The 10081-nt window shown below is 39.0% G+C and overlaps 1 pseudogene; it reads right to left on the bottom strand.

The window, feature by feature from the left end:
- Positions 1-2486: 2486 nt before the first annotated feature.
- Positions 2487-9456, bottom strand: LOC140802492 (ribulose-phosphate 3-epimerase, cytoplasmic isoform-like; annotated as a pseudogene).
- Between the last annotated feature and the right edge of the window lie 625 nt (positions 9457-10081).

The raw sequence follows: 10081 nt of genomic DNA, 5'->3' as shown, positions 1-10081 counted from the left end.
GGCTCAATACAACTAATAGACATACTAAAAACAGAAAGACAAATTTACCCAGCTACCCGCACTCCGTGTCCCCTAGCAATGAAATAATGCCACCAAGAGGTGGTGAGCTCATAGTCAGCTGCAGTAGGATCCATACAAAGCCAAACAATGAAATCACATGTGCATATCCAATGCATGCTCATAATTGCCAGCAATAACAATATGCTTGTTGAAATGACTTACCATGAGTTACTAGATTAATGCAAATCAATAAAGATTTTACGTCACTATCCTAGAATATGCCAGTTACTAAACGTATCAAGATGTCTACACACGTATTAGAATATGCTTGATACAATTTGCTACAAATCCTAATCATAGTGTTTACATTATGAATAGCAATAAAAGAGTAATTTAGTCATCTCATGCCCACCGAGGCATTAATCATACTTATCAGTAGCTCACCCAGCCATTCACCAGCAACAGATAAATACTCAAGAAAATTATCCATCACTATAATCATCCATCATCTCACATCGAGGGGATATATTAATATCTAGCTGCAAATGCCACCTACACGTGTATGGTGACACTATGTGATCGTTGTCTCTGTGGCTTACCAAACTAGCGTGACCGTCGTAAGCCCAAATCTCACTCTCTCAAATCACTGCACCAGCCTCGGCCGGGAGAATCGGGAGCCCTCGGCTCATCAATCCGACGCCCCGACCCCGCGTCGCCGTAGCACCGCTAGAGATATATCCGTCTCACAATCATATTCTTCTATCATTATAATCTAGTCATGACTATGCAAGAGGCAATTACCCGAAAGCCACACATGCTCCGATCTCAGACATGTAGCCGGCTAATAGTATAGGGGCTACATAAATACACTCACTTAAACCCCGGGCTAAGTGAGTAGGGCACCTGCCTAGTCAATTTGACTAATGATAGGTAAAAGTGGGCATATCCGGTGAGTGCATAAGCCATGTCATATTACCAGGATCGTTACATTCTATATTCACAACAAATATTTATGTCGAGTTTATCATACAGATACATGTAGAGTACTGCTACACTAATGTCTATGCTAACACTAACATTCTCATAATACATCATATGATGAGTAAGTTATCACAATCACACATGTCAAGACATATCATGGTACACTAGGTTTTACAGATTAACACCATACTTCCCTATAGTGACATGAACTAGATAATAATTTAACTATATTATTCTAGACTTGTATAAACTTTTTATTCGTTTGGGGGTCTCCATAGTACACAGAAATCCTCCTCACGTGAAAGGTAAATCCTATTAATTGCAGTTAATACAAGATTAGCTAACCATAGTACTAATTATCTTATTAGTCTCCTAGGGTGAGTTCTATGCTATCCTAAATTCACATGATGTAATAAATGGTCATTAATAGATGGTTAGGCTAATTAATTACAAAAGTAGAAACAGAAGTTATAAGGTCAAAATGGCCCAAAATGGGCTAGCCGGGTGTACCGGTCAGCCCAAGCCCAACTCAAAGAAGTAAGGAGACAGCTCATGGGCTGGGCGGGGCCCAAACTGCAACCCACTAGGTTCCATGGGTCGGTCTCCTGAGCCCCATAGGCCTTATGGCCATGGGCCGCGGCCTCATCATGCACTTCATTTAGCCTTATTACGGGCTTGCGGTCTAGACCGCAACCCATATAGCCTTACGGGCTTGCGGTCTAGACCGCAACCCATATAGCCTATGGGCTGCGCCCAGACCGCGGCCCACAAGTCTCGTGGGCCGCGGTCTAAGCCACACAACTCCAATAGGTGGCGGGGGCAACAGCCACCTCACGCCTTCCGTCTCAAGTAGCGAGAGCCGAGGAGCGGGAGGGAAGTCCACGAGGCCGCAGCCACGGGGCTAACCCCGAGAGCTTTGGCGCAGCACGAGGCGACGGCACAATCATGGTGCTCGGCAGCGAGGCCGAGAAGGTGGCAGAGGAAGAAAGAAAGAGGGAGGAGGGTCATGGCGGCGTGAGCACGCCCACGGCTTGGCGATGATGGGGTCCTTCTGCCCCTTCATCAAGGCCCGAAGTCCCAATGAAGGGTTTTTTTCTTCTTCCTCTGACCTGAGCTCTGACCGCGGCCGACGCGGGTCACGCCGCCGAGGACGATCGCAGAGTGAGGGGAGCTGAAGTACAAACTGACCGATGAGGTTGAGGCTTACCATGCCCACACTCTGCTGGCTTGGCTTGGGCTTGGGTGGCTCCGACGTCACAACTGCAGGAGAGAAGAGGGAAGGAGAGTTTGCGAGGAGGAAATAAAGTGCTATTTGGGAGGGAAGATGGGATTAATGGAGGTGGCAAAGTGGTGTGGCACGGTGGAAGAGGAAGAAGAAGAAAGAGAGAAAGGACGGGGGCGACGCACTTTTCGCATGTGCTCATGTGGAATTTTTTTTTTAAGTTTTAAGTGTTACGGTATCATCGAAAACAACCAGAGTTTTATATATAGCATCAAGGATTTCAATCAATCACACCTAAAATATATGTATCATGTATAATACCATGAAGTGCCAGTGTTCATCAGTTCTTTCACAACATACTCTACCTCAAATTTTGAAGTTATATGGATGAAACTTTCTTTGCATGCATGAACTTATTGAGCAGTAAATAACAGAATTTAGAATCTGAGGATATCAGTTGTTCTCTTGAGATTGTTCGACGCTCTTCCTCAAAAATATGTATGACTTGGCCTGGCTCCGCGCTCCGAAACTCCCTGCTACAATACAGTTTGCTCCTGCTGAAGCTGCTGCATCGATCGTCGAAGGGCCCAAGCCACCGTCAACCTAAAAGAAGAATAGGGTCAGATACTATTAGCTGATGTTGCAGATACTTGACATTCTATACAAGAAAACCAAAGAAAGAAATTGGTTTGTCACTGGAAAGGAGCAACAAAGTGATCTGAACTGGTAAACGGAAGTTACAGTGATCTAGTCAAATATCTAAAGCTCTAATATACTAGCCTGCAAATGGCCAGTCATATAACATGTTCTTTTAGTATATTTAGATTCCATAGAAACTTATTAACCTAATAGGTAAATCAGCAATCTCTCTCTCTCTCAAAAAAGAAAAAAGACACAAAAAAAGGAAAAAGAACCTAATAGATGAGTCCCTAAAAATTATTACCATTCAAGGTGCTTGAAATATAAGTTTAAAAAAAGAACACTAGCAAAGATTTCAATAATTTATCTTCTATTGAACTGCACAGGATCATGACCTCATGGTGAAGGAAACTAATCAATGTTTCAGTGACTATACTACTAGAAACAATCAATTTTTGCCACACAGCACAAAACAACTGTCCAAGTCAATAGACACCACAAGAAACTTGTTTTAAAAAATTATTAAAAAAAAATTCATCCTGTAAGAGTTGGTCCAAGCAAAATATAGGAGACCCAGTATCTTGAATGCATGACAACATCAGGTTGGCATTGTCCTTAGTTGTGTTGCACTAGCTAGATAGGTCTCAACTTTCAAGGCTACTCATATGGATGGATTAAACATGGATGGATCATCATACACTGATACAAGTAAAGCTTCAGATCCTGATTTTACATGATTCAGGTCATGTTATTTTAAAGTTATGCATGCCTCACAATACAATCTGCAATCCAAACAAAAGCTAAGGACGAAGAAATATAATGAAGCATTTGGAAGTTTTAAAGTCAAAATTTTGGATGAGTTTAGACATATAAATGGAAAAGCAGGAACTTGATATCCTTATGAATTAAGCCCCTACTCTATGTCAAGGGCAGGGTACTTTTCTCAATGTCCGTACCTGATAAATTTCAGACATATGATCAGGACATGAAAGACAATTATCATCAATTTTCATATAAGCATGATTAGGAGATTGACCACCTTATCCATCATCTCTGGCATAAACTTTTGACCACCAAAACCGGGGTTCTACAGTCATAACAAGGACCAGTTCTACTGATTTTCTGCTTCAACCTGTGAAAACAAAAAATAAAAAGTTTACTTGCCACTGGAACATCTTCAAGTTAATAAAACTTGCATAAAACTCCATACAAAAGTTCATAGTGAACTGCAGTTATCAGTACATAATGATGACAGTCAAGAAAAGTTAACATAGCTATGCATTTGATCGACTAATAATATGAGACTGAGAGTTATCCAAAATCCAAACTGTTTCTACTTTCTAGAGTTAAATTTTATTAAGCCACTGCAATAAGTAAGAAATAAAATGATTTATCAACAATTTTAATAGCTCTTAACAGGGAAGATAGATGCACTAAACATAAGTTGACAATCTTTGTCAAGCAACTTTGCCTAATCTATTTACATTGAAAAGAATGCGAGGACACTAAGATAGCCAGATAAAATTAGAGGAGATACCAGTGAGAAGACTTCTTCAACAGGAGTACCCGGTTTCAATGCTACACCAGGCCGCATGCCCCTTGACTTGATGCTTTGATGAGCTCCTGCCAGTATTCTGCATCATGTCATTTTATAAGACCAAATAAACCACTGACCCTCAGCAAGATTTGGAAAAAGAAAATAAACATGTTTTCCACCTTTAGTTGCCTCAATATGAAATGTGAAGCCTGAAGCACCAGCTTTTGCTAAAGGTTCTACATAGTCTGAAGGATTTGTAACCATAAGATGGCAGTCCAAGTATGCCCTGGATATTAAGACATACAGCCAACACCAAGTAAGAAACAATTAATCATGCCAATATGTAAAGAACTGAATATGTTCACTGAAATAACCTAAACAAACAAGTCTAGAAGATTACTTAGTGTGCTTTCTCAAACTCTCAATGACGGAGCTCCAATAGTTAGGTTGGGGACAAAATGCCTGCATAGATAAAAGAAAAGTGATATCATGGGACATGACTACATCGCTGATGGGTGTTCAGGTGTTCAGACTGCAGAGATCTATTTGTGTTCGGGGATGAGAGAGAACACAATACATATCTTAGTAAAAGATAATGAGTTTTTATCTTATAGAAGAACGAAAGAGATCTAAACCACTCGAATATGCATGCCTCACAGTAGATGCTATAGCAAGCAAACAAGTAAATTAAAAAGTGCTTCGAACATAAAAATATGCAGACACTACTTGATAATGCCTCTAACAGGTGTGCTAGCAGGAGAATAAATTTTAGAGAACAAAAGTTACTTCTAGCAAACAGGTTGCAAGTACTAAAAGAATGGAGCATTTGGAAATAGTTCATAAGAGCCTTCCTCTCTTACAATCATGACAATAAGATCACAAGCTGGATGATAATTAAAGGAGGATGACATGTGTCTATTGAAGAAAAAAAGAAAAAAGACAATCTCGAGTATTGACAAAAAGAAATGGTGATAGTTGCAATCTATTCAACATGGCAGCATCTCATGCATATCTCAAGCAACAGATCTGATGGCAGACTCTCTTACATATATGAAATGAGCTAAATTGTCATGCAGCAAAGCATATTGTTCTTTTTACAAGGTTCTAAAATTGGCATCCATATTGATTGTCAAAGAAAATTATACCTATTGGTAGTATCAGTTGCATTGCCCATTTTTGCCACTGTATCAACCGTTTCAGCTTAGCACTATCTTTTTTAATTACTTAAATTCAAAAAAATGATATAAACTGTAGAAAAATCCTAAAAGTTCAGAAATAACTGGCAGAAAAATGAAAAAAAAAATCAGATTAGTCATATAAGATAGTAGCAACACAATATGAAGAGTGAAAATGTTAAGAATAATATCAAACTCCTGGTGGATTTAATAAATATTTGTACTCATCACCGTTGTCCCCTCTGTGACAGAGGTGGCTTCAGCTCTTGATGGATACAATAAATATTTAGGAGAGTGATGAGAGAAAAGAACAACAAAAAGGAACGAGAAGAGAGAGAGAGAGAGATGGGTTGCTTGAGACATCGAATATGATTCCCTAAGTTAGATTTGGGTTGGATTCAACTTATGATCCGACCTGCATCGATATGTTCAATGGACCATGGTAATAGGAGCAACTGAGGAACAGTAGGAAAAATGAGGAACTGAGTTTGGCAAGACCTATTGAGAGAGCAACCACTTCTAGAAAGCTTCTTGCCCATGAGGTGAGGGGGGTTTGCATCACGACACGCTTCCTTCTGAGCAATGCAATGCTATTGCATAAGAAAGTGAACGGTATTGTCCTCTATTGTCCTCTACATGGATGGACCAAGACCATGGGACCAAATATGGCAATATATAAATCATGGTCCAAGGGGTCTGAAATTCAATTCTTCCAAAATATAAGGGACTAAAAATCCTTTCATATACAGTGTCATTGAATATCTAATAAATAAATAACCATCAATTGTGCACTCATAGAGATGGATGGAGAAGAAAATCAATATAATTGCCCCAAATAGTTGGGAATTGGGACTAAAGGGTCTGTTGTTATTGTTGTACCAACTGTCCACTACAACAAAACAATTTCCTTTTAGGTAAGCACTCTTAGATTTTAGATAGATCAACTCTGTCACATATTGCTCCATATATTATCAATTAAAGAATTGTCGTGCCAGTGGCAAGTGCTGCGCCAATGCCCTGTCGATCGGCAAACCAAGTGTGTCATTGGCACATTGCCATGCCTCTAAATAAGAAAAACATATCTTTTGATGGGATTTGAAGTTTCATCCTTGGTCTACCTCCTCTCCAATCTCTCTCTTCATTTTCTTATTTTGGTTTGGAAGATAAACCTACCAATAAAGAGATTTAAAAAGAGATCTCCTTGAATAAGCTAAATAGGTATCAAGCAGCACTCAAAACATGCTGCTCAATATCCTACCTTTATCAAGCAATCTGGACGATAGAGACAACGACACATGTTGGCACAAGGTAGAAGCGTTGGCACGCCTCAGCATGAGGGAGTGCCATCGACATGCCTCATGCCAAGTGTCGGCACAATTGGCACAACAATCCTTATTAACTATGTAAGATCTTCAAGAAAAGCTGGTCCATAAGTATTTTGTTGCCTAAAAGAAGTATACATTGTGAAGTCAATATGCACAAGTCCGTAAATCAGATGATCTCTAATGAAATATTCTTGAAAATTCAGGATTTCCATGACATGGATTAAAATAGGTTACTTATGATGTTTCCTGATATGAACCCAAACTCTTTAGTGGAACCATGAATAGGTTTCTCGATCACATAAGAAAAAATAAGTGCTACACTATATTTTGATAATATAAAAACACCTTTATCTTCATATGCCGTTAAAAATAAAAAAACAGTGATTCCATTGTATTTAGTAGGATTCAAAAGTCAAATGAAAGAAGAGAAGATATCTGAAATGTGGACCTAAATGTATCAATTAATTGGCATAGATAGTTTAATTGAAGTATTCCACTAGGATTTAGTTGTCTATACACATCAAAGAGTATACAATAATGATGTGTGGTGAATCAAATACATGGTCCAACAACAAACCATTACAACACAAGCAGAAAGAGACCAAATGTGCTAACAATTATAAAATCCTACAGATAAATCTGATACTGGTGTGAAGTAATCATCCAACTGTATTCCTTCATATAGCAACCTTTTTTGCTCTTTCAGATAATAAGAGAAAGAGAGTTTGGTTATAATATCTGGCTTAACTGTTCAAACTTGCATACAAACAAGAGAATATGGCTAATGCAGAACTTTGATTAATTCATGCAGTAACCAAACTCCCAGGTTTAATGTGCCTTTAATATGCCTAGAACGTAGGAACCACAAAAAGACAAGGTAGAATGAACAATAAAGTGAATAAACTGATAAAGTTTTCCCACTATAAGCGGATAAAGCAGTAACAATACTACGAACAAGAAGAAGCAACATCTCGTCAAAGAAATTCAAACCATGATTGCAGGTATTATTTGAGATAAGAACTGGGAACTTCCACATACAACTGAAGAAGGATCACTTACCCATCCTGCAAATACACAGGCAAACATTGAAATTAGTCAATGGTGTCAATTTTACCATGCGTAGTATGCAGATAACAATGTAGAAGATGAACAAGATGTATGCATTAATAGACCTAGTAAGAAAGAGGTGACAAACCTAAACATACTGCAATCAAATAAGTTTGTTGCACAGAGGATCCATAATCTTATTATTTTCAAATATATCCAACTAGTAACAAAAAGTGCTGGTAAAGAGTGACAGAAAGAGAAAACTACAAGAATATGGAACATCACGAAAATCTTTAATGAATTATATGCTCGTTTTCCATTCCACTCTTTCCTATCCACAATCAGTAGACCTAATTAATCATCCACTATGTAACATACAACAGCGAATACTAATTATAGTGTAATTTGCAGATTGGAGATTTCTGTTTATGCTTAATCAGAAAATATCACTGATTTTTACAAACATCCGAACAATTATGTAAAGAATTAAATTAGGCTGGCAAAGAAGATGCGACTAAACTCACTAAAGTAAAAGGTGAAGGACACCTGGAAGTCTGGAACACAAGTGCATCAACTGAACTCACAAGTTCCAGCATAAACTTATGAGATATGGAAGACATTACATCAAATATTGTTTTTCTTTTTGGTTCAACTCTATCGGGCCTTTTTGTCAATAGTCAGCTTATGTTAGATCTTCTCTTATGAAAACATGGAATCATTTCAAACTATTCCAGTCAGCTGATTCACTCAAAACTCCCTGTGTGACCACATACAAGTAGGCATTATCCTCCTTCACAACCAAACTGACATCTCACATAAAACTCATTTTTGTGTCTATTAACAATGCATTAATCTCTGGGTATCAGAATCACTTGGGTACATTAAAATAAACTCTCAAAATATTACGAGTAATATTATCAAAACTGATCAGAGCAATGTTCTGATCAAAGAACTACTCAAAATGCAAATTTTGACAAATGTATATTGGTCATACACATCAAACCTCAAAACAGAAGCAGCCAACATCCAACACAATCCCGCTCAACCGGCTTTGCCAAACTAACAAACCCCTCTATTTCAAGCCAACAATAGGAACAACAACTAAACCAAGTTTATCATCCACACTTGCAAACCAAAGCGAGAAAACTAAGTAATGTATAAAGTAAATCCGCAGTCACAAAGTCCAATTTGTTCCTAATTCTAGACCAATTCTACAGCAGTGGACAATCAAAGGCAAGATTTTGAACAATTTTCTAATATCCTCACATCAAAAGAAAGAATTAAGGAGGTTCGAATTCAGAGAACGATTGCATTTACCATGATGTCCATGTGGAGCCAGTCTGCCCCTAATCGAACCATGCGCTCTGCCTCCGTCGCCAGATTCGCGAAGTCCGACGACAGCATCGATGGCGCAATCTTCGCCGCCATAGCCCAAATCTCTCTCTCTCTCAGAAGAGCGAAGCGGGGAATTGGTAAAAATCGGAAGCGAGGAAGGTTGGAAGCCGTCACGGTTTTGCGGATTTTGTCGGACAAGATCTCTGAAATCTACGTAGGAGATCTCCTCCTGACTTCTTTTTGCACATAATGGGTCGGATCCGAATTCGGATCAAATTCTTTGAGATATGATCTAACTGTTTCCATTTGCCCGATATGTAGCCATGAATAATATCAGTTACCAAATAGTCTCTCCAAACGCCGTCGTCGCCTGTCGGATCTCCTCACTCCTACGCACGGTCACCACCTTCTCCCCCCAGTCCCGCATCCTCCGCTTCTTCCACTCCGCCCAGGAGGGGCCGAGTCCATCAAGAAGAGATGCTTAATTGGTTTTGGGGGTTTTATGAGTTCATGTTCCAAGTTGTAGATCAAACTCTACTGGCAAAATAGAGATTTTTACGTGGAATGGTACATCAAGTACGAAGAAATTCTTGCTTGCTTTTAGGATGGCAGCCTCCCTCTATTCTAGTTAATAGAGTGTAGCAATGGGTAAGGGACTAATATGGGCAACTGCCCAGGACTAGTGTCATTATTGTTGTGCAAATACCTAAATAGGTGAAGGGAGCTGAAGCAAAATTTTCACCTCTAAATATGACAAAGAGGAATAGTGATGAAAGCCAATCCAAGATTTGAGAAAAACTCTAATGAGGTGTTAATGTTG

The sequence above is a fragment of the Typha latifolia genome, unplaced genomic scaffold (genome assembly GCF_019914945.1).
Source record: "Typha latifolia isolate L0001 unplaced genomic scaffold, TyphaL0001v2 contig_22, whole genome shotgun sequence".
NCBI lineage: Eukaryota > Viridiplantae > Streptophyta > Magnoliopsida > Poales > Typhaceae > Typha > Typha latifolia.
The sequence above is the reverse complement of the archived record's forward strand: the minus strand, read 5'-3'. Positions and strand labels throughout refer to the sequence as shown.